The sequence below is a fragment of the Podarcis erhardii genome, assembly GCF_964252035.2.
Source record: "Podarcis erhardii genome assembly, chromosome: 4".
Lineage (NCBI taxonomy): Eukaryota > Metazoa > Chordata > Lepidosauria > Squamata > Lacertidae > Podarcis > Podarcis erhardii.
In genome coordinates, this window is record NC_138508.1 from 46,356,368 (window position 1) to 46,382,539 (window position 26,172).

Here is a 26,172-nt window from a genome sequence, read left to right on the forward strand (position 1 = left end):
ATGAAAGCCTTATCGCACCTAAGAATATATCACCCCAGATAGTGTAATTTGCATTGTGTCACAATGTGTCTCACCTTGAGCAGAGGTAATCAAACTAGAAGAGTGTGCCTTCACACTCCTTGATGAACAAAACTACTCGTGAGGCCTGAAAAGACAAATCACAAAGGACTCCCATAGGTATAGTGTTAGGATAGTGATGGATGGCAGATTATATCTCCTGAACACTTATTATCTTGATGTAGTTTTTCAAAGTCTTAGGAGACCCTTAGTTTTCCAGCTTGTGAAATTCTGTAACTTCATTCAGTGTTGGGCAGTACTGTTGAACTGAATGGCAAGACCCTGCTTAATGAGGAGGCTTCTAAAAACCTTCTAATTCCACCTAAAATGGCCTGCTCCAAAGAGACAGTCAGCAGAGGTCTCTGTCTATTGAGCAAGGCACACACACACTCCACCCCTCCACTTGAAAAATGGTTTAATTTTGTTCTCACGGCAGGGTGCTGGGGTACTTTAGTCCTCCTTGATAGTTTGGTAAACAACACAACATGTACGCATAATTAAGGAGGAGAGCCTTTAATTCATTAACACCTAGTAGTCAAGTAGTGCTATCACTTTAATTTTCTTGTGGCATGGCTGCAATGTAGTCTGTTGGTCTGATTTATGAAAGCTGTCTGTATGGGAAGATATTGGGCTTGTGATGGACATTCAAAAGACAGTAGTGGGGAGTGGAGATGCTAATATCTTTCTTCACCCTATCTATCATCCCAAGCCAGTTCAAAGTCTTCAGTAGAATACAGAATAATTCTGCCTTGCTCAGACTACACCTGGTCTATGTCAAGTTCTGGGAACCACAATTTAAGAAGGATATTGACAAGCTGGAAGATGTGCAGAATAGAGCAACCTAAGGCTCTGGAAACCAAGCTTTATGAGGAATGGTTGAAGGAGCTGGGTGTGTTTAGCCTGAAAAAGAGGAGATTGAAAGGAAATATAATCTAAAGGACTGACACATCAGGAAGAGCCTTCTGACAGTAAGAGCTGTTTGACAGTGGAGCAGACTCCCTCAGGAGGTTGTGGACTCCTCCTTCATTGGAGGTTTTTAAGCAGGGGTTGGAAGGCCATCTGCCATGGATGCTTTAGCTGAGATTCCTGCTTGACCCTTGGGGTCCCTTCCAACTCTATGATTCTAACAGAAATTCCAGGTGTGTTTGTGAACAACAAGAACACTTTTCTGAAGTGCACATTTATCATAGCTGGATGGGTTGCATTTTAAAGCTCAGGGATTGGTTAGTGCTTCGGCATTCTGTTAAAAATAAGGATGTACCTGTTGCTACAACTCTTAGTGTTACAACAGGTTTATTTTAATATGCTATTTCCCCTGCAAGGATTTATTCAAGATGGGTTTCTTCATCACCAAATATTTTAAAATAGTTATTTAATCTTAAATACTATTAATACCACTCTTCACCTCCAGTGTGTTAGCAGACATAAATATATAATTTTGGTACTTACAAATATTCAGAATGTTACATAGGAATAAGCTGGCTTTGAAATTTATGTGGGGCTCTATTTATGTGGATCTGCTGAACCACTTGCTTTATATTAAATACAGTTAATGATTGTTTTAGCAAGCCATAATATTATACTATCTCTTATTTCAAAGAAATGAAGCAACCAAAAGAGTTGGGTGGGCATTCCTTATGCAAGTTTTATCGTGCTGTATTTCAGCAAACTGCAGACCTCTCCACTTCTGTGTAACAAGATTTCTTAATAAAAAAAGCATAATATAATAATATCTAAACCCAAAAGTTTTAAACAACCCCAATGTTATTAAGCCATCAGTAATTTAAAACTATTTCTGCCCAATATAGAAAGTGTACTTTCACAATGCAGCAGAAACACATCTGAGAGTGCATAAGAATCATGCAAAGGCCACTGGAAATAGGTAAGTCTACAAGGCTTTTTGAAAGGATTACAGACCTCATGAATCCCAACCAGCAGGCCCAATGGTCAAGGATGACAAATGTTGTAACACAAAACATCAGGAGGGCACCAGGTTGGAGAAGGCTGCAATGCAGTACTCCTATTGCTGTTTGTTGCAAGGCAGCTGGGCTGTGTAGTCTTTGGAGTCCAGGAATGCCTGAGATTTGCCAGAGCTGAGAGAAATCATCTGTGTGCTTCCACAGTGCTGCAGGGTTCAGAAGAGTTGTGGACTGGGTCCTTCGCCTTTTACTGCACTGAAGCCAGGATAGAATTTTAAAATGCTATAAAACTGCAGTTGTAAATACACACACACTCTCACTCTCTCTCTCTCTCTCTCACACACACACACACACAGTCTGTCTTCAGTTGGATTTATCACTAAAATATTTTAAACTGATACATTTCTTCCACTAACTTCGTATTCTTATTGATACTGTGCAATGTTTTACATGTTAACGATCCAAAGATGGTTTCAAATCTTACCATTTATCAAGTCTAACTCATATTATGAAATCAGTGAACTAAAATGAAAATATAAAGTAAACCTAGTAATGAATGGCACATGGTTATTTATGGCTGCTAAATTATGCATTATAAATTACTCTTTAACTTGTAAGCTAGTAATCACTTCACTTATTCATTTCGATAAATAATCCTATGAGATAAGTCAGGCTAGTCAAACATGAGGCACCCATACATTACACAGATGCCAGCTATGTACTGTAACCCTCACATGCTTTATAAACCTTCCGCTTTTGCAATATTTGGAGGTCTGGAAAAAGCTAGAGAATTATCAACCACCATGCAAACAGCAATATGTGGACTTGACTTTGCCAGGCCCAAATTATATGACTGCATACCACAGATAGGATACTGGAAAGTAGATTATAAGGGCTTTTTGTGCTTTATGCATGGCCCAGGCATATCAGTGTTCATCCAGTGTTTACCTTGATAAATGCAACATGAAAGGAGGAGATGACCATTTCCAAACACTTGAGGTCATGCAATGAAAACATGCTGGTAAGCTGAGATTTCTCTCAGCTGCCTATCCATGACAAGTTTTTGCATATATGCATCTCCCCTTCACACTTTATGAATAATATCTAACTTGGACATTGAAATCAATGGGCTTCAATGAGTTTACTCTGTGCCTGACTAACACAGCAGAGCACTCTGTTTAACATGGCAAACAGCAGTAATCTGCTGTTTAAGAGAGTTTCCTTTAGCAGAGAACTTTCAGACTCATTCATTTGCTTCATCCCAACAGTAATCAGCAAGAGAAAAATTCTTATTTCCTATGTTATCGAAAGGGTAGTCAATGTGTTGCCCTCCAGACATATTTTGACTTTTGTTTCTATCAGTCCCAACCAACATTTTATTACAATAGTTAGTCCTGTGAAAAAATGAAGGGAAAGGGCATTTAAAAAAAACAACAACACCACTTGTCCAAGTTAAAATAGTGAGTCATTGCCAGAGCAGGATTTTTTAATTGCCACGTTTTCTAGACCAAGACTTATTTCAATTAGATTATCAACTTGAAATGATTGTTTGCTTCCAGAGGGGTAGTCTTGTTAGTCTGTTGCAGCTCAAAAACAACAAAGATTTTTGTGGCACCTTAAAGACAAACTGATATACAGTGGTACCTCGAATTACAAACGCCTCAGGTTACAAACTCTGCTAACCTGGAAGAGTTACCTTGAGTTGAGAACTTTGCTGCAGCATGAGAATGGAAATAGTGTGCAGGCGGCACAGCAGCAACGAGAGGCCCCATTAGCGAAAGCACGCCTCTAGTTAAGAACAGTTTCAGGTTAAGAAGGGACCTCCGGAACAAATTAAGTTCGTAACTAGAGGTACCACTGTAATACACATTTCCATGTGATAATTTTTCAAACCAAACCAAGGAATCTGTTATAACTTAACACACAGTAACAATATTACCTTAAGAACAACTGGACAGTCGTTTTATCTAGCAGCTATGTGATTATTTGCACAGGAGTGTTTAGGCATTTAATCTATGGGTGCTTCCCACATTCCTTTTGCTTTTCACCACCCAGAAAACTTCACATGACCTAAAGTGAAGCAAACCCTAATGAGAACGCAATTGAAACGAGTTCTTCTAATTAATATTTCAGTTTGGTAATGAGCCAATTTGGAAAATGACTGCTTTCTGCAAGAGGAAAATTTGGGTGTATTAGGAAAAACGAGTGCACCAACTGTTATACAAAACAGCACAGTGGCAAATGGGATCATGCATTAAGGTTACTGACTCCATCACAAAGCTGCAATTCTTAGCAAAATGCCAAGCCCTGCAGCAGCAGCAGGCTTCAGTAACGCTGCATTTGAAGCTCTACCATCACCTTCTGACAGCGGTGCTGTGTGAGAGCACTTAAACTGTATTGTTGAGGGCAAAGTGGGAGCAACACTACTGATCATCTTTTTACACTTCCTGACATTTTTGGCCAAGACCAGGAGAAATGTGTGGGAGCACCAGGTAGAAGTATTTTTTCCAACAAGGGAAAAGAGAACTGGAGCCCGGCTGCTCTTCTTTCTTTGCCAGGGACCGGATCCCATAAAACTGTTACTCCACTGGTGCAAGCCAGCTGTCATTGCTTCAATGGTCTCTTTCTGGCAGTTTGGTACCTCCAGAAGCTTTGCTTTGAAGAAGAAAAAAAAGGAAGTCCTCTCGCTCAGAATCACTAGAGCTCAGTTTTAAATGTGCTTAAGGCTCGGGGGAGCCAAGGAGTAATTTGGAGTGTGAATCCAAGATCTTTCCATGAACCCTCCGCTACCCATCTGAGCATTCTTCGCAAAAGTTGTTAGTTTTAGCCTCTCACCCCTTTCCCCGCAACAATCCAGCACAAGGCAGCTGAAAACGGGAAAGGTGTGCACTGCCTTCTCCGGCATCTCTGATGAATGTGGGTTTTATTCTGTTAAACCTCAGCAACACGTACCACCACAGCAGAGGTAACGAATCAATTCCAGGAGGGTTGCCCCCCTCCTTCGCCTCTCGTCTCCCCCTCCTCCCATTCATGGCTCCTCCAAAGCCGCTTGCAAATTGCTGCTTTGTAGTTTCCCTGCGATGGAGCAGTAGGACCCAGGGGCCTGCCTCAGCCACCAATAGAAGCTCATACTTGGATCTATTTGTATGCAATGCCTTCTGCTCTGCGCATTAATGGTAATACAGATAACGGGTCTGAAAGAATTCTCTTCTGAAGAAGGATTTGGTTTTCCGGAGTCCTGATACTGGGGAAGAGATCCAGTTTCATCCCTCTTTTCGAGTGAAAAGTCCTCTTGAATAGCTTGCCTGCTTGAACTCAACAGAAGGTCTCTGTATATGTTAAGGAAAGTTGCAAGGATTCTTTGAATCATGGAGCTGCTAGTTTTCTGACATCTTCCTTATCTCAGAGGGGTAAGTGCCTCAAGTTAACCAACCGACGGATTTTTACCCGTCCACAAGTGTCATGTTTTCTTTCCTTTTTTAAAAAAAGAGGGGGGGCGAGGGAGGGAAGCGATGCTGTATTGCAGTTATTCTGGATTTGAAACGGACAGGGTTCGTTTTAGGTGGTGGATCTATTTAGAGTGTTTCTTTTCTTTTCTTTTTTAAAAAGCAACTGGCAGAGCGATTAAAAGATGAAATCCCAATGCCAATCTAACAAGTTTCTCTGATGCTCCCTTTATTGTCTGCTAAAGTTCTCGGATTACGAAGGGTAGGACTGCTACCAGGGCTAAGGAAGAAGTTGGAAAGCATCCCGGGCATGGGTTCAAAGGCACACGCTCGCTCTCTCTCTCTCAAGAGCAATTTTCACGTTGCATGGAGCAGCACAGCAAAAAAAGGGGGGAGCCGTCCCTCCCCCCCCCCCGCGCCTTGATTTATAGACTCAGTTGGGCTTGGAAAAGCAACTTTACAGAGTGATTATTTTTTTCTCTAGTAAAGCTTCTTTGGTGGTGCAGGCAGGGACTTCCTGCTGCTGCTGTTTCTGAAGTGGGGTCTCGCTGTAGTACTTTGCAAATGCAATTTTGAGTGTATGTGTCTCCGTCCCCTTCTACCTTCCCTTGGCTTCCTCTTTACGGCGAGGGGGAGTGAGAATACCGTGCATACTGAATGCCCTGCAAACTCTCCTCTCCCCGGCACTATATGCAGTTTGCGAAGGAAAGAAATTAACCCTTTAAGAACGTTTCACCTAACAGAAGATTTGTTCCTTTCCTTCATAACCCTGGATTTTGTTTAAGAGTCAACCCCCTACACCCCCATGGTAGCTGGGGAAAGCATATTGCAGGTGGGGGAGCCGTGCAGCGTCTGCATTATGGATGAAAGGCTCCCTACTGCCGCTGCTGCGAGCGACTACCCCCTCCTCTCTCTCCCTCTCCCTCTCCCTCTCCCTCTGCGAAGGACAGGGCGGCTACGGGGCGTGGAGTAGGACTGCGCCGAGAGGCGCTCTGCTGCGGCCGCCTCCGCCTAACACAATGGAAAGAGCCCCCTATAGGCTGGCGCCTGGCTACTGGATGGAAAGTGTGTGCGAGGCAGAGAGAGAGAGATTGGGGAGCTCGCCTGGTGGGCTGCTGCCGCAGCTGCTTGTGCTGCTGCTGCAGTCAGTTGCCGCAGCCGTCAGTGCACCGTCTCTTCTGTCCGCTCACACACTCCCCCCCCCCCCGCTGCGGCCACGACCTCTTTATTATTCGGGGGACGCAGGGAAAGAAATAGTTATATTGGTAGGACTCAGAGAATGACGGGGCTGGGTGGGGGCAGAGGCAGAGAGACACTCTGACTGACGCGCTCTCGAAAGGCAAAGGAATGTGTGGGGCCCCCCAGGGCTTGCCCTTTTCAGCCTCCTTCCCGCCTCGTCCGCAATCCTCGTGTGGGGAGAGAAAGGTAAATACATTGGCGCCCGCTTCGTTTTTTTCCCGCGCGATCCCCTCCCGCTCCTCTCAAGTAAGAGTCCGTTTCCCCTGCTTGCGAGGGCTGCTGAGAACCGCGGAGGCGAGGCAGCCCACGTTGTCTAAGGCTGCAGTTCGAACCGCGCTTTCCTTGGAGTCCCACTGAACGCTGTGGGGCTTCCCTCAGTGTACAGGGTTGCGCTGTAGAACTATGTAATCCTGAACATGCATTTTTAATAATAATAATAATAATTAATAATAATAATAATAATAATAATAATAAAATTATTTATTACATTTATATACTGCCCTTCCATCATGAGCTATTAGGGTGGCTCACAGGATAAAATACAAGGTAAAAAGCACAATAGTTAAAACAAAAACAACTGGAGAAGGCTGCCTGTTGGTTCAATAAATGCATACTCTCCAACTTTTTATGCCACCAAAGAGGGACACCCCACCCCCCACACACACACACCATGCCACTACTGAACCCTGCCACCAGCTCCCCCACCCCCCACCCCTTCTTCTTACCTTTGTTGGCTCTTTTTCTGCCACCACTGTTGCCTCAGCCGCCACCAGGAAGGTCAGTGCTGCTGTGGGGCCCGCCAGGTCGCTGCCTCTGCCAGGTTGCCCATGAGTACAGAGTCCAAGCATGGATGTGTAACAAAGCTACTGAAGGCATTTTGCTGCCTGTGGTGGGTCAGCGCCAAACCCACCCAACTCAGTGTTCATGCTGCTCAAGGTTGGTGAAGTTATCCTGACGCCTGAGGTGGAAAATCCAACAAGTGCCTCTCTGCCAGTAAGAGTTCAATAGGTATAATAAACCAGATAACTGCTGTCGGGGTTAAATTCCAGACCCCCACACTCATAAGTGAAATAGTATAGAAAGTGGGGAACACCATCTGCAAAGTCTCTAAACACCCGTTTTCTCCTGCTGTCTGGCTCCTCCCCCTTTCCCTCCACACAACTACAGTTGAAGCTCTGGCGCTGACAGGAGGCTGTGAGAAAGTAGTTATGGTGGTGCTACCTCTCATTGTGCTCAACCACAGGCTACCTGGTGGCATCCCACTGGTATACATGATTCCACATCTTACAGCATAGTCCATTAGGCCAACAGGTCCAAAGTCCGGTCAGGCTAGGCTCCTACCTCTGCAGCTGATCTAGGGGTCAGGGCACCTGGAGGTCAGTCCCACACAAACACAGTCCCAAAGAGCTCCCTGGGACATCCAAGCCATGGTCCACCCAAGGTGGGAAGCTGAGCAGACATATCACCTCAACTCTACATGCTGATTGCAGCATCTGGGCTTGATGAGGCATGTGAGCCTCACCTGCTCCAAGCCTACTCCAGCTGAGGAATCACACACTTCTTCCCAGAGCTAACAAGTCCCACCTGGCCACCTAATGAGCTGGACTATGGGCCCTTGCCCATCTCAGCATCCTGGAGCACCCTGCCTGCTGCTTCCTACACCTCAGAGCCTGCCATGTGAGACAGGTCCTTGTGCGCTGGACCCTGATTCCCTCAACATCCTCCTTCACTCTGTGAGTACTTTCTACACAACCTCTCCTCCATCCCCAGCTTGCCCCCCTGTGTCTCCGTTACCCCTCACCAGGATCCTCTTCCTTCTTTTCCTCCTCCCTGTAGTTCTGCCAGTTCATGACACTTGTGTCAGTTGTTAGGCAGGGAGGTTCAGCAGCCCACACAAAGCCCCACTGTGCCTCAGGTATCTTTCAGGTTTCTTCTCTGTCACTCATGTCCTCTTTGGGCTCTGGGGAGGGTCTGCACCTGAGTCACCAGGACTCTCCAGCTCTCTCTCACCATTTCCTGGTATAATTCTATTTATTTAATCATCTCCCAGCACCGTGCATATACACAGTTGCGTGCAAGCAGAACACATCAAGGGTGTGTGCATGCCTGTATTTGTATATGATAATAACAGCATTTTTAGAAAATAATTTTCAAACTTAAGCTCTGTATCATGGAAAGTGATCAGAATTCATAAACATGGTTTCAGAAATAGGATTTCAATCTTACTTTTATGGGAGGGAGCTGAATTGTTTCTGAGAAAATGAGCTCATTGACATGTGTAGCCATTACTATTTTGTGGACTCACCCATATTTGTGAGCTGTGAATGTTGAAAACATGGATGTTAAGAAGCTGCCTTATGCTATGTCATGTTCTGGGTTTTGTTTTCTGGTGTCTGTTCTGACTGCTAGAAGCTCTCTGGGGTCTCAGGTGGATATTTAGTTAGGAATGACGCTTAGATGGCACCTGGAACCTTGTGTATGAAAAACATATGTTGTACAACTGAGCCTAGCTTCCCTGAATCAAAAACACACACACTTTCCAGAAGGGGGTTAGTTCTCTCAATTATGCCAAAGTATCTTATGGTTTAAAAATGCTCTATCCATTTTCATTACTATTATTAGTCAATTCATTTAATTAAAATGGTTCCACAGGAAGCATTCATTGTGGCTGCTTCGTACAGTTCATGTAGACTAATATGTTGCAGAATAATGCACTTGCAATAAAACAGCTGCTAACAGATAATTTTTCAAAAGATGTTGATAATGATGTGTACTTGAATGTGTCAAGACATTAGTAGGTACCACAAAACACCACACACATGAAGTGGTTTTAGAACATGAGGAAAGTACTGGAAAGTGTCTGCTAATACTTCATTTAAAGCAAGTATGATATATTTTGTTGCATTGATTTGGTGTATCCTGATGCTTCTGCATTGGTTATGTTCGAAGAACGGACAGCAGCAATGTTAATATTTGAACTGGTCTCACATTAGTATAGTCTCACTGAATTCAGTGAATGCTTCTAAGTGTATCCTGGAATCACTCAAAGGAATTGACCCAGCCCTAATGTAAGCCTTCTACAAAAAACTTGCTAAGCAGTGTTGGAAAGTAGGTTGGGGTTGGGTTCTGACTTCAAAAATATATTTCTTATGTAGCCTGTGATACAGATCCCCTAGTCTCTGGATTGGATTCAGATTGGATGCCCAGTAAAGGCACCATTCTTCTTGCTTCTCCTGGTTCAGTCAGCCTCCTGTGGCTGCCACTCCCAGAGTGACACTTGCACCACTTTACCAGCACATATCTACCACTTCCTCCCACTTCCCAAATATGCTGACATACAGGCGGATTGCCAGTGGTATCCCTACTTGAAGAGCCCAGCAGAAGGCCCCAAAATGGAGCATTCCAGGGATGTGACTGAACCAGACCAGGATCCACTAGCCATCGTTGCTCTCAAGGCTGGTGCTGGCTGGTACCAGACATGGCCTGAACCTAATTGCTGCACCAGACTGAAGCTCACACAGTGATCTTCCTGCTCCCACCTTCCACTGCTGCTGCCATGAGTGGCCAAGCTGTAGATAGAGCAGTAGCTCCACTATTTCACAGAGCCTTGGCAGTGGCAGCAAGCAACATGAATTGTTCTGTCAGTTTCCAGCAAAAGGAAACCAAATGTTTAGTGCATCTGCACAAGCTTCTGGAACTTCTGAGGCGGCTGCAGAATGTACACTGCTAATGAACTCAAGTGGGAGTTCATCCCTTGTAAGCCACAGTGTGAACAAGGGGCCTCTGGTGTTAGAACAGACAGGTGATGATAATGTCTTCTCACTGGGGCTAGAGTTTCTGCTCAACCTGTCTCTAAGAAAGGTGAAGGTTAAGCCCACTCGAAGGAGAGTGGATTTTAACCAAAGAAACAACTTGTGGTGACATCTATTCAACCATTGTGTTGTTCATAGTGTAGTTGGTTGTTATCACAAGTCCCCCCCCCCCCGCTAATAGAACACATTTCTCTTAGTGCTGATATACTAGAGGTTATTCTGAGAAAATTGATTGCATCTTGCCTTATGGTCCTGGATAGTTGCTTCCAGAGATTTCACATGAGTGCTGTATAGCATAACAGAACCCTGTGGGTTTTTATAACACAAGCAGCCAAACAGAGATCCACCAATGCTTCCCTCTGGTAATGGTATTGGAGAAAGGAGTGGAACCACCACCAAATGATGTCCCCATGTCCCAATTTGTGGTCAGTGGTATCAAAAGCTGCTGAAAGATTGAGTTGGGTCAACAGGGTGGCTCTTGACCTTTCTTTTTCTGATAAAGTTCATCAGTCAGGACAACCAAAGCTGTTTCATTGCCAAAATACAGCTTGGAAGTCGAACTGAAATTAGTCTACATAATTAATTCCATCCAGGCAGTTCTGCAGCTGAGCAGCAAGCACCCTCTCAATCCTGTTTCCCATTCCTTATTGGTCTTATTTGTTGTATATTATATTATTTGCTTTAAAACTTAAGCCATTATTTTAAGCAGTAATTCAAGTTATCCACATAATCATCCCAAAGGTTGTTTTCATTATATGAATTGTATTCCACAGTTCATCTAAAATTCTGGTTTGAAATAGTTTCAAACCTTGGGGAAACTATTTTCAAAGTGAACTTCATTTTCAGAATGCAGGTTTTGAAACAATTGGTAGCCTTTTCCCACCCTTCACTGGGAAGACTTGGTGCATATAATACTGGAGAGGGAAGGCAACTGAGGCTTTCCCCATCTTTGAGCTTCACGCCAGGAAACTGTTCAGCTGTTTAAGTTCTGCCTGTATGTAACCTAGTTATTTTCCAATAACTTGATGTCTGTTAAAAAGAAAAGGGAAAGGTTACCAGCCTTAGCAGACCTAACTTTGCTACAGAATTGCAGTTATACCTCTATGAAGGGGCAGGGGGAAGCATAGGTATGCTTTAAAGGATGAAATTAACTTCCAAAAGTCTTTATCTCCTTCTTCCAATATATAAATTCTGTAACACCTAAATTAGTAAGTGATCACCATGATTGTTGACACAGCCAGCCAAAACAAAGTGGATTTATCTGAAAAACAGCAGACACTTGTGATTCACCACCTACATAGTGGGGACTTTGCAGGTCTCTGTTCCTGGGAGGAACAGCTTTCAGCTGAAAGTATCTAGGTGAAAATGCACTGATGAGTATGATTGGTTGGGTGCAAAAATGTCACACTTAGCAGCCTTTCTGACATTCACTGTCAATTACCCTAAAGTCTGCAGGGTGCTTGCAAGGGAAAAAGAGGAAAGGTCACCTATAGGCTGTACTCATCCCACTCCGTTCTCATTATCTATGGCTCCTAAAGCTTCCATAGGAATACCAGAAGGTAAGACTTCAAATCTCACTGAACAGCAATGTTGCAGTACATTCTGAGTTGGCAGGTTTACGCTGGCAGGGAAGAAGTGAGTGGTGGAGGAAGAATGCTCTGTGTTTTTATGTTGTTTTCTCAGCTGTCATTTTTTTAAAAAAACCCTCCCCCTTGAAAACAATAGAAAGGGAATGGAGCCATACCCATTCCAGAGTATGGCTAAATTCACTCTCCCTGGTTTGGGTTAGAGGGCCAGGACAGCTTTGGACCCAAGCCACTTGTACGCTGTGACATGCTCCCTTTGGGGTTCAACCAACATTAGTTGGGGCAGTGTCTCAGAGCAGCCAGCTGTGGTAGACAGGGATGCTCCTAGGTCATGAATCTGACCTTGCCCTATGGTCCTTGGAATGTCCTCCCAGGGACCATAGGACTATAGGACTAAACCCTAAAATAAGTTCTGAAGTCCTATTCCAAATATCTCCTGAACCATGAATTCACTGGGTTTAAGCATAGGACTTTCTGTCTTAGCACAAGAGGTAAACTTTACTACTGTCACATTGATGTTTTAGGAAGACTGTGCAGGTATATAAAGTTCAAAATGTAAATGTGAAAATATTTGATTATATTAAATGTGCTACCTAAAGTAAAAAAAGAAGCCAAGAGCATGTTTAGCAGCTGTAGGATTGTACACTACTTTAAAAAGGCCCTGGTGATTTTTTTAAAAAAGGACACAAATTTATGTAATTAGAACTGGAAGAACAGTTGTGAAATCATTGTGTTATCTATACTGACGTAATGAAAAATCTTTGACTAAATTATTCCACTTTTCCAAATTTGGAACATGAATAAATGTGGCAGTCAATTACTTTGGCAGCATTTCCTAGTCCGTACCAGAGGTGTTATTGATTGGTTTCAATTAATGTATGCCAGCAAGTAAATTAACATAGCACCTGAGGCATAATTCTCTAGTGGATCATGTACACTGACTTTTCACCATTCCTGCTGTTTTGACTCCTGTTGAGAATATTGCTAGGAGGTATTGTGTTTTTAGTCTGGATGTGAACATTACCCATGGCTGTAATGACAGGTCATTTGCAGCAAACCCATGTTTCACTGCAGACTTGTCTCTTTAAGTGACAACTTATCAATGGCAATTCAATTAGTCTTAAAGAGTCTGAGATACATTTTACTTTCTGTGGTGCCAACTTTATTTTTGCATTTCTAATTCCACTGTAATTTGGATTGCTCTACATACACAAACACACATACATTTTCATGTATACCAAGAAAAAAGTAAATAGCACATTATTATAATGCAAATACTATATTTTATTTATTTGCTCTTGATTTGTCCCTTAATCATGTGATCCATTGTGAAATGTTGAAGGGATAGCTTAACAGCATGATTTTTTCTTTAAGCATTGGTATGATTTACAACTGCAAGCTCCTTTAGTACCCTTGGTTGCAGCTCATCAGGCCCTGAAGATTTGAATTCAAGTAGCGAGGTGTTCCCTTACTAACTCTCTTCCTATCTTGGGCTACAGCTTCCTACTTGCATTGTTCATTCTGATATCCAGATTCACCACTGCTTTCCTTTTGGGTGATGATGGAGGCAAAGTAGGTGTTGAGCAGTTGTGCATTGTCTTTGTCACCCAATAGCATTTCTCTATCTTCTCCACACTACTTGCTTGTTTTTCCTCTTGCTTAGAACATAGCAAAAAAACCCACCAATATTTGTCTAGCACTGGAGAGTGCCAAGGAAGACACCTTAAGGAGAACATTCCAAAGCCAAGGGGTCGCTGCTGAAAAGGTGCTTTCCTCAGTATCTACCTGTGTGTGTGTTTGCATTTGCCCTTTCTCTAGCCAAGCATTTAAACTATGTAGTGTTCTAAAATCCTTCCAACACTTTTATTTATTGTGATGTTAGGTACTGGTAAAGAATTGATGTAGTCTTTGGGACAAGATGATGAAGAGTTGTTCTTTGCTACAATAAGCGACCACCCATAATTTTACTCTCCCTACCTTATCATGACAGGTAACTTTGACTGAAAGCATTGCCCTAAAAGTATTGAGTCAGCACTGCAAGAACCAATATAGCAGTGTGTACTGTGACAGGGTGAAAATCTCTGCATGGATGTGCTGATGCTCATGATATTTCAGATGGAAAATATGTCATTTTAGATGTATCTTCTCTTCCATCCCTCTTTTCCAAGAACCAGTCTCATTGATTGGTTTAAAGTTGTAGGACTAACTTCAAATGGTGATAAAGGCACATGTTCCACATGCAGCAGGTCCCGGGTTCAATACTTGGCATCTCCAGACATGGGAATGTCCCCTGCTTGAAATCTACTTTCTGTATTTCTTGCCGTTTTTCTACTTTCCTTAAAATAAGTAAGTGAAATTATTAGAAGTTACTAGAGTGGCCACCATGTATTTTTCCAGTTTTGATTTCCAGATAGAATGAGCAGTACTTTAGATAAGTCAAATTTAGCAACAAGCAAATCAGATAGAAACTGGAAATTGTGTACTGATTTCTCCCCCACCCTTAATTCTGCTCAGTTCCATTCATTCTCTTGGCTGCTGGTTTTATGAAATATCCAAGGAAGTTAATTGTAAGCTTCATCTTAGTGTTCAGGCAGCAGATTAAACCCTTGTTTCCAATGAGCTTTAAATCAATTGTGCTTTTTTAGCTGCAGCATTTTAGATTTTATTCATTTTTCTCCATTTTTAAGATTTTATTGTGAACTGCTGAGACAGGCCTGCTGTGAGCAGTATATAATTAGTAAATATATGCCACATACGTGAGTCCACCTGTCAGAAAATATGCATTGATTTTTGCATTTTGGCAAGGTATGCTGTCAAAACGGAGGAACAAATTTTGGAACTGCTAGAAGTTTAAGTTTTAGCTTAACTCTGTTATTCATCCAAGACTAATGCTTCTTACTGTGAAGTTCTAAGCATGTCTACTCTACACAGAAATAAGCCCCATTGAGTATAATCTAATATATAAGTACATGCATAGGACTGTTGCCCAAATGTAGCTTTTAGTTGCTCTGTCAATAACTGTTGAAGATTTATAACCTACATTTTTTTTATAAAATGTATTTGTTGGTTTTTTTAAAAAAAACTGAATTATGATTTTCTGAACTTAGTTTTAAACTATGCTGTGTCTTTAGAAACATTACAACATGTTTAAAATCATATCCAGATCATAACTGCCATTATGGGAAAATTATTATCCCTAAAGAATTTGTTCCACAGTAGAAAGAAATGATGAACCAAACACAGCAAGAAAAGAAAAAAAAATACTGACTGCAATTGTGACTGATGTATGATTACATAGCTTTAATGGGACAAATGGCAAGAAAAATGACAAAGTGTAGTGACATCCCATTTGTGTCTGCTTCAAATAATACCTGGATACGCTAATGTTATGTTTTATGGTTATTTATCCCCTGACACTATTTAACACCACCCACCACCAATTTTCAAGACAAATGTGTTAAAAGCATTTTTATTTCCCTGCTATGAAAATGTGCTTTTTATAAATTTAGTTCCCAGGTCAATGGGAAGAAACTAAGATTTTGTAGCTTTTGAAAGGCCCATATTATTTACAGAGTTTAAAATGTCATAAAGCAGCTTGATGCACTATAGGGAATCTTCAGTAATTGGAAAAATGTTTTCATACTAATGTTTGGATTGCTGGATGTGAGCTATTGGTACATTTGGTGATAATAAACATGTATTTGCTTAAGTATTATTTCAGCATTGCCTTTTTAAAAAGGTACTTTGGTCAGTGTGCATAATGACATTTTAATGCACTTAAGGCATAGGCATCCTCCCTAATTACAGCTTATAGTTTAAACAGAATGTTAAGAGAACAACTAGGTTTCAAGAAAATACCATGAGGAAAAGGTGGAACAGATTCAGTATAGTTCTGTCTGCTGAAGCCAAACTATTACTAGCATGGCATCATTTCTGAGACCTTGATTCATTCTGATTTTTTGCCTTGGTGCATAAAGGTTCCTTATGACAACATAAATGGAGTCACTTCTAAACCCATAGCTGCTTTACTATGGACTACAGATGGTTTTCTTTTATATCTTTGAGTTAAGATTTGTTAGAATGAACTCTGGCAAAGTTACAGTGTTGACTTTCAGACTAATTAAAAGTCCATCTAAACTAAACAGTCTGCATGACATGATGGAAAGTAAAAAGTTAAAGAGCCAGACATATCTCTTGTCAATGAAAGTTCCATATATGGGATGTGGCCACAAAAAAAGGTATTTTCATGCATCCTAGCTAAGCTTGCATCAGCTTGTGTTAGCACAGAAAAGTTCCTCTACATCATGTCAGGTTCATAATTGGTGTCTAATTATGTTATAATGATAAATCACAAGACAATCATAAATTCATTACTAGGAAGTCAAATAATATAGATGTCATTCTTCTAGAAGCATTTTTTATTTGTATGGTTTTTATCAAAGTATGATGGATACTTATGAGGTTAGACCGTTTAGCTTGGGAAACCCAAGTGCAAATTTCTAGTTGCTATAAGATTTACCTTGACAAAAATTGCTGTATCTAATTATAATGAGGCTTTTTTGTTTGTTTCTTTAAGAGAAAATGTTCAGAGAAGCTGTGCTGGCCAGACAATAAAACTAGTGATTGAATCCAACAACATAAGCCTAGTTAATACTTCTGTCATCTTCAACTGCAACCTAACGCTAATATGGGTTCTGTGATGTGAAGGAGGTGGACAGAGAAAAGTATTTCTCCCTCTCTTAAAATACTAGGACTTTGGTTTTCCCCATGAAATTGATTGGCAGTAGATTCAGGACAGATAACATAAAGTATTTCCTCACACAATGCATGATTTACTAATTCTGATAATGCCACATAATGTCTATTGCCCAAATTAATAATAGGTCTATTAGTAAAGAGTGCCATGTGTAGGGCTGTTTTGCTCCCCATTTGCAATGTCATTTGTAGAGGCTAAATTGGGGAGGAGCCCAATTTTTGAAGGGGCTGTGAAAATGTCCACATTGTTTAGGTGAAAAAATCACAGCCTTCCTACTTATTAATCTAAATAAATGTTGCTAGATTCCAACCTCCATAATCCTTGACTACTGGCCATGCTGGCTGGGACTAATAGTAGAAACATCTGCAGGGCTCATCTTAGCTACCTTGATAAAGTGTTTCTATTCTGCACACAACATCTCAGTGCTGTTTGCACACATGCTATGGAAAGCGCAGTTAGAGCAAGTCAGCAAGTACGAGTGGAACAGCCATTAATACCAGACTAGCTGGCTAGGTGGGTAATTAGTTAGTCAATATGTTGCTTCCCATAAGCCCCGCTCCCAACACAGACACATTGAGATCCCATAATTCTCAGACTTCTTAAAGATTTCTGCCATTTTCAAAGACCACTTCTGGACTGTCACTATTCAGCAGGTGGGATTCAATCACATATTAAAGTACATTTGGCAGTCTTGTTGAACAAACCTATTCCCCTCCCTACAAAAAACTTAGATGGGAGCATGTACTACAGTTGGAAGCAACATCATCTAAGCTCCCTGCAATTAAATCAGAATAAATGTTCAATAAGCAGGTTGTCTGGAAGCAACTAAACGGAACAGTGAAATATAGAAGCATGTCTGTTTATTTTAAAAACCCTATGTTTTGGAAAGGCATACAATTTAAAAATCATTACAGAAGACAACGTTAACACTTTTTTAGATTGCTCGTTAGCCATCAATGATCATTTAATCAATACTGGCCAGATGGTAGTGACATCAAAATTGCATAGCTAGTAATGTAGGTGGAGTATTGACATTTAAACAAATGCTTTAAAATAATGTGATTACTCTTCTAGATTGTATAGTAAGAATACCTGTGTGTTTGAACTTTTAAAAAGGTAAACTGATGAACTGTTTTCAGATATATTATAGAAAAATAGGACTGAGGGATTTGTTACCTGGCTAAATTCCCCACACCTGAATGATATACTTGAGCGTTACCTGAGACAAAGTAACGCTCAAGTATTTCATTCAGGTGTGGGGAATTTAGGTTCACATTCCTGCTTGGCTATGTAGTTCACTGCATAGCCTTGAGCAAATAATTTTCTCCTAGTCCAACATATCCCATGGTGTTAGAGGGGTTTTTTCTTCTGGTGGCAGATAACAGACCAGTGTAAAACACTTATTACAACTATACAAAAGCAACAGACACAAAGCATGTGGGTGTTCTCTCTCTGCAGGCAAATTCAAACTGCAACTTCTCCTTTTGTACTCATCACCAGCTGTACCTAATCAGCCTAGAAAACCACACCCAGAACTCACAGAAAAGGTTCTTAAAGTTACAATAATCTTTTTTGTTTCTTTGAAGAATGACTCCTAACACATGGTTTATTGTAAGACTTAAAACATTTAAAACTCATTGGTAGATGGGGAAAGGAGTAACAATAATAATAATTTATACCCCACCCATCTGGCTGGGTTTCCCCAGCCACTCTGGGTGGCTTCCAACCAAATATTAAAAACAATACAGCATAAATCATTAAAATATTCCCGAAACAGTTGTCTTTTAAAAGTAAAATAGTTTGTTATTGCCTTGACATCTGCTGGGAGGGTGTTCCACAGGGCAGGTGCCACTACCGAGAAGGCCCTCTGCCTGGTTGCCTGTAACCTCACTTCTTACAGCGAGGGAACCACCAGAAGGCCCTCGGAGCTGGACCTCAGTGTCTGGGCAGAATGATGGGGGTGGAGATGCTCCTTCAGGTATACTGGACCAAGGTCATTTAGGGCTTTAAAGGTCAGCACCAACACTTTGAATTGTGCTCAGAAACGTACTGGGAGCCAATGTAGATCTTTCAGGACTGGTGTTATATGGTCTTGGCAGCCACTCCCAGTCACCAGTCTAGCTGCTGCATTCTGGGTTAATTGCAGTTTCCGAGTCACCTTCAAAGGTAGCCCCACGTAGAGCGCATTGCAGTAGTCCAAGTGGGAGATAACTAGAGCATGCACCACTCTGGCGAGACAGTCCACGGGCAGGTAGGGTCTCAGCCTGCGTACCAGATGGAACTGGTAGACAGCTGCCCTGGACACAGAATTGACCTGTGCCTCCATGGATAGCTATGAGTCCAAAATGACTCCCAGGCTGCACACCTGGTCCTTCAGAGGCACAGTTACCCCATTCAGGATCAGGGAGTCCTCTACACCAGCCCACCCCCTGTCCCCCAAGAACAGTACTTCTGTCTTGTCAGGATTCAACCTCAATCCGTTAGCCACCATCCATCCTCCAACTGCCTCCAGACACTCACACAGGAAGAGATAATGCAGGTGTTTGTTCTAAATTATGGAATCATATGGCAGTTTTGTGTTTTGTTTTTGAATATGTTACTCTTAATTGCTTTTGTGTAGCCATACTTAGTAATAAGAAACATAGGTAACTACATTGGGTCCTTGAGGGTGTTACATCTCAAGGACTGTTGAATCTGAGTGGGTTCTGGGGAGTTTCTGGTTAACATGGCTGGTGTTCTGTCAATGTAGCCTAAAGAATCTGCATCACGAGTAGACAACATCAGCACCCTGGTAAATTTTTAGGATGTGGGTGATTGACAGACCCTTGGTTCACCAGGCACCTGGGAGCAATGAATCAGATGGAGTGATGGCTGGGGCATAACTGGCTCAAAACTCAAACTGCATCTTATTGAATGTAGGTGTGATGTTTTATAGCTTAAGTAGCAGTAGTGTTGGCAACAGAAAATGCTTCTCTGACACTATTGCAGCTTCACAGTACTAACCATAGGAGTTACAAGCAATTTAAGACCTTTTGAATGAGAAATATACTCCACAGATTACAGATTACACACCCCTACCTCATAACAACCTGTACACTCAAAGCTTTGAACCTTTATAATGTGTGATATTAGAGCATGAAAACTAAATCCGCACTCAAACTTATACTTCCTTAGGACAAGGTTCCAGAACAGGTGCACCACAACCCCAAAGGCTCTATTTCTGGTCAACTGCCTGCTCAACTTTTTTGAGGTGGAGAACTAAGAGAGAGACTTGTGGCATACCTAGTAATGTAGCAGGTTTATGTGAGAGAAGTTGGTCATTAAGGTACCTGGGTCCTAAGATATTTAGGGCTTCAAAAGTTAGCACCTGGGTTTCCATTTTTGCTCAGAAAACTTTTTTTTTATAATTACAGGATATGTGTGTGTAGAATTTTCAGAGGGTGATAGCACAGAGAGAGGGAATGGTTAATTATTCTCTTCCCAGCTGTCCCGCCCCCCTTGTGTTGCAATTAGGATTTAAAAAAAAGGTCCCTTCCCATGAATGGGACCTTTCCCCCTAAACCTAATTGCCTCCAAGTGGAGCTTTTATTGGGGGGGGGGGTGCAGTAGCTCTCCTCTCCCTAGTGTTCTCACATTCAGACCCTGAAAATTGTGTGCTTCACCACATGGCATTTAGGCATAGAAAAAATCACATTCAGATGAATGGGGCCTTTTTTCTAAGCTTAATTGCCATGTAGGGGGGGGAAAGAAGGGGAAAAGAGTGGGGGAAGAGCAGGACCCAGAGAAATATGTAGATAAAAAATGAGAGAGAAGGAGAGAGGTGAAAGAAGAAATGCAATATCATCTAATTGTTATAGAACAATTAAATTGCATTATATTTATGTGCAAACAGAAAACAAATAATAGGAAACCATGTCATAATTATGACGGCAGAATTGTACAGGGCTTAAGGAGTTACATAAAAACTAGTAAGGTATGTTTTACTATTAGCATACTAGAAAGCCTAAATTTAAAATTGTTTGACCAAAGCTGTAAATACAACACCAAAGATTTCAGACCACAATTACAATGATGACAAAACCACCATGCTGTTTTGTTCTGATTCTCAGTCCTAAAACCATCAAATCTTCCTGTGATAGATTAGCCCCCTTAAGGGCTGAAAGATATATATACACATTGGTTCCATCCATTTCTTTTTAGATGTGGTTCCATTGTGTATAACGCATAGCAACAGCTCAGCCTCATTTATTTGCCATTTCTATCTTGATCAAAGCCAATCATGATCAAATTTCAACAAAAGCAGTAATCCATCAATTTTATTAGCTAGAAGCATTCACTATGTTTCTCTTTTGTTTTGGTGAGGAGCAGGATATGAAGCCCACTGAGATATGAGTCTCATCAAAGGCTGACATAGACAAACTGCAGCTTCATATTTTCCATATAATATGCCCTGTCACAGATGAACAAGTAAACAAGACATCTACACATTTTCCATAGAGGAGTATCAAGAATACAAAAGCAAAGGAACAAAACACTACATATGTTGCTTTCTGTTAACAATAGGTTTGCAAGTCTCATTCTCCTGTTCTAATCAACAAACAGGACACTCACGTTTTGGTATGGGAGTGGGCAATGTCACATCCACTTCTACAAATGATATACTGAATAACTATGGGCAATTTCAGGTGAAGATTGCTTTGTGGTATGCATGTGTGCATCACTTCTGATGCACACTACTGCACATCCAGTATAGAATGTGGAAGACAGGATATATATTTTGCTCAACATGACTTTTTCTTTCAAAAATATATGAAAGTTTAGAAATACGAAGGCTGAGCCAAGGTTTTGTGCCCTTCAGTTTTCATTTCATTTCAAAACATGTGTATTCAAAAGTCATCCAATCCTATGCCAAATTATTTGTTGTTGTTTAGTTGTTTAGTCGTGTCTGACTCTTCGTGACCCCATGGACCAGAGCACGCCAGGCACTCCTGTCTTCCACTGCCTCCCGCAGTTTGATCAAACTCATGCTGGTAGCTTCGAGAACACTATCCAACCATCTCATCCTCTGTCGTCCCCTTCTCCTTGTGCCCTCCATCTTTCCCAGCATCAGGGTCTTTTCCAGGGAGTCTTCTCTTCTCATGAGGTGGCCAAAGTACTGGAGCTTCAGGATCTGTCCTTCCAGTGAGCACTCAGGGCTGATTTCCTTAAGAATGGATCGGTTTGATCTTCTTGCAGTCCATGGGACTCTCAAGAGTCTCCTTCAGCACCATAATTCAAAAGCATCAATTCTTTGGCGATCAGCCGCCTTTATGGTCCAGCTCTCACTTCCATACATCACTACTGGGAAAACCTTAGCTTTTACTATACGGACCTTTGTTGCCAAATTATTAGATGCACATAAAGCTGTCTTGTACTGGTTCTTTAACCATTATTGCCTACTCCAACTGCCAGCAACTCTGCAGAATCTCCAGCCTTTCAAGCAAAGGTCTTTCCCATTACCTACAACCTGGTCTTTTTTTTTTTCTTTTTCTTTTTTGCTAGAGCTGCTAGCAATTGAACCTGGGACAGTCTATATGCAAAGCATGTCCTCTACCAACTAAGCTATGGGACCCCTCCCCCACCATGCAATCCTTTTTAAAATTGCATTTCATGCTCTAAATGCTTCAAGCCTGGTAATTTGTTAGAGCTATAGGAATATCTTCTATATTTTTTCCAATCTTGTATATAATTAAAGCATTACTGAAGCTTCATGTTGAATTAAGGCATCGTTGATATTCAGGGAAAGATTATGACCGTAGCTTCTGGATGTCTGATTGTCAGGGATTATTCCTGCAACCCATTTAAGTTTCAAACTTACTCTGTTTTAGTTTTAAAGTGTCAAGACTCTCTCTTTAATTTGTTTCATATAAAAATACCAATGCACCTTTTACCCCAGTTAACTATAATATGCCTGGAAAAGCCTAGGGAGTGTTGTAAATCAACTGAGCACCAAATCAGGTTCTGCTGATTGCTTACTTAGTGATAATACATCCTTATGAAATTCCAATGACTCAAAAGTGCAATGTGAAGTTTGAAGTACATGATTAAACAAATTAGGAAGCTGAAGATAGGAAGTTTTGTTGTACAGAGGCAATGTTAGTATTACATGCAATTTTTATAAAGCGCATAGACAGCTCAATCCTAGGTTTGTTTGTTTAGAACAAAATCTAATTTTGTGCAATGGAATTTACTTCCAAGTGTGTGCATAGGATTATTTCGCATTAGGCTTTGATCCTAAGCACATTTAGTGTAAGTAATTCTAACAGAACTCTGGGGCATTTAGTTCCAAGTTAGTATGCTTAGGATTGGACTGAAAACATGTAAAGTCATATAATATTTAAATACTTTTAAAAAAAATCATCTAGTTGCATGAAAGAGAACCAGAAACCTGAAGGCTCAGATAAACTCAACAGTTAACATTCCAACCCATTTTGAATGCACAACAAACTAACAGAGGCCGATTTAGGGCAGCACAACTTGTTCTGCTACACTGGATGCTGAGCCTAGGGGGCACCCTAGGACATTGCAGCTATGATGTAGTGAATTGAGCAGAACGGAAGCGAGAGATGGGGGCCCTAACTTTTGGCCTCACATAGGGTGTGCTGAAATTTGAAATAACAAGGTCCACCCCTAAAACTAATTTTGATTTAATAAACTTTTTTTAAAAAATGGTTTAAAATCTTTTCAGTGCTGTTCTCAATAAGGTTACACAGAGAGAGAGAGAGAGAGAGACAGCATATTTTTAGTTGTATCTATTTTAATTTATGCTGTGAGCTGCCTTGGGTTCTGTGCTGGGAGAAAGGAGTTAGACTAATGCTAGCTAGTGGTAGATATTACCCGTTTAATTTGGGCATTCTTGAGCAAGTTTCTTTCACTTGCTGCATTTATGGCATGTGCCATTTGGGGAGTCGTTGAATAATAGTTTATAACTATTGCTACTTCTACTCAGCTTTCCTTTGGATGCAACACACACTGTTCCTTGATATTTGATACATTTAAAAGGCAGTATTTTCAGGATGATTTGAGTACTGTATATGCTGCACAACTGCTTATGTGCTGTATGGCAGGACGGAATGTTTTTCTCTAACTTCTGTTGAAATGAGATACATCAAATAGAAGATGGATATTTTAAAACAGAAGTTATTGTGACTGTGATTTCTTTTTCTGAATATTTCATATTCCCTCTCACTCCTCAGTCCTTCATTCAGATAGTTTTATCAGATCTTACCAACTGTTTATAGCGCCTAAAGAATTCGTGAAACAGTTTATAATCCACTGGAGAAGTTGAGGATGTCATATACTGATTTGCCTTATCCCAGAAAGTGTGTAACTGTACAATTATGTTTGACAATTTAAGGGAACAAAGATTTGCCAATAGGCCACATAATGCATCATTAACCAGAACACCCATATTTGAGAGCACATTAGACTTACTGAAGCACTACACAGAACATTTGCACTAAAGATAATAGCCATTGATTAAAAACTGACACTGTGATCATTAGTTCTGGTTTTTAATTTGCTCTCAGGCACTCGGGACTTTGTGCACCTGAAGAGAGAAAGCTGAGAAAAACTTTGATGAGCACTCATTCTTTTCCTATTATTCTATTTATGTCATACAATCCATGGGTCATTTCCTGACCACCTATTTTCTAAACTTGTTCCAAATTATTTAACCCCTTCTACATTGGCATGGTAAAGTAAGTTGTCCTTGCCAAGGTATGTTGTTTTTAATGTTTGGTCTTAAAAATGCATTTCTTTACATTGTAAGTGAGGAAGAAGTGGGACAAGCTGAATTTTCTTCTTGCTGTTTCTCTCCTCCTAAGTTAATTTAGAATGTTCTACTACAATGCATTTACTTTCTCTGCTACTAACATATCCTCCAGGGTTAGACAAGTCCCAGGAACTGAACCTCTTCAGTTTTTAATGCTTCTTGTTTATAATATCACATTTTGGGGGGAAATTGTTCTGAAACAACTTTAGAGTGATATTTGTTGGGGTCAATGTTGTGAATGCTCAAAATATAGTTCTAGTTCTGTTTAGACACAAAACTATTCTCAAAACACCCGTCTTGCCATCTTTCTTTCTAAATTCCTGCTACACTTATTGCACATAAATGTAAGAAAGGTATGGCTTTTATTATTATTTTACTGTTTTGAAAATTAAATTATGCAGTACCTTATTTCTATATGAAATTATAAGCCCAGGAATCTTGCATGTTGTAAAGCAAAAGAAACTTAACTGGCTATAATCTTATTTCATGGTTCAACAAGGAAACATCCTGATGCAACATCAGCAAACTAGTTTGTAAGTGGAAGTTAGTGGTCCAGCTGAGTGAAGCTAGATAATAGTTTGTCGACTATCTGGTTATCACTTGGGATATTAAGCATGCATTGCTGAAAGTGATGAAGCATTGTCTGACTAATTTGCAGGTCACCTTTCAGTAGTGTAATCTGTATAGATACTTCTCTTTCTTTACTGCTAAACTGCTGTCAAGTTTCTTGGGAAGCACAAGGAGGAGGAGAAAGATAATGTACGAAAGGAAGAGTGGAAAACCATCAGATTTTACACAACAAACCATTTTGTTACCAGGTGTCAGAGCTGCCTCTAGGTCCCAGCTCACAGAGGACCAACGCCAGGCTGATGTTATGTACAAAAGTCTTTATTGAAGTTTAATTTCCATTTCAAAGCCAGAGCGTGCAGCCCTACGTCTCGACTCTAGATCGGCGAAGTCCCGTCTGAGTCTCCGCCCCTTCCACACCAGTTTAAGATCCTAGCCCTGCTCCACCTCCTGCGCTGCTCTCTTCTCCTCTGGGTCCTCCTGCCCTCAGGGGCATTGCCCTTTCTGGACTCTTCCGACGCTGAGTCGCTTAGCTCCTCCCCCTGCCTCCGGCGTGCTTTAGGACCCGGTTCCCAATCCTCACTCTCTGCTGTCCCGCGCTCCTGTACATTTGAACTTGCTTCTCGCGCCAACCCAGTGACCTTTCTCCTAACCGTTACACTACTTCTATCACTGCTTCCCTCTTCCGTGACACTGGCCGGATCTGACCTCCCTTCCGTTGTCCGACTCTCCGAGGGAGGCGTGGTAGACTCTGCCTCGTCTCCTCTCCCTGGTGGGGAAAGCACTGGCCCCGATGCCTGGGACTCTTCCCCCCCACTCTGCTCTGGTGGGGAAGCTGGTCCTGATTTCCAACTACTGCTCTGGGAGTCCCTGCTGCCCCCTTGCTCCTGGGGCGTTCTTCCGATTCGCTGGAGAGGCTCATGGAATCCCTCGGACCACTGTCCCCTCCTACGCTCCCTTCGGATTCCTCCCCCTCG

General features: G+C 41.4%; 1 protein-coding gene across 2 annotated transcripts in view; it reads left to right on the top strand.

The window, feature by feature from the left end:
- Positions 1 to 5,103: 5,103 nt before the first annotated feature.
- ROBO1 (roundabout guidance receptor 1) overlaps positions 5,104 to 26,172 on the top strand; it is a 585,029-nt gene continuing 563,960 nt past the window's right edge. For both annotated transcript variants that reach the window (XM_081858408.1, XM_081858409.1), the window contains exon 1: positions 5,104 to 5,386. The gene's annotated coding sequence lies outside the window, so the exon portion shown is untranslated. The remainder of the gene's footprint in view (positions 5,387 to 26,172) is intronic.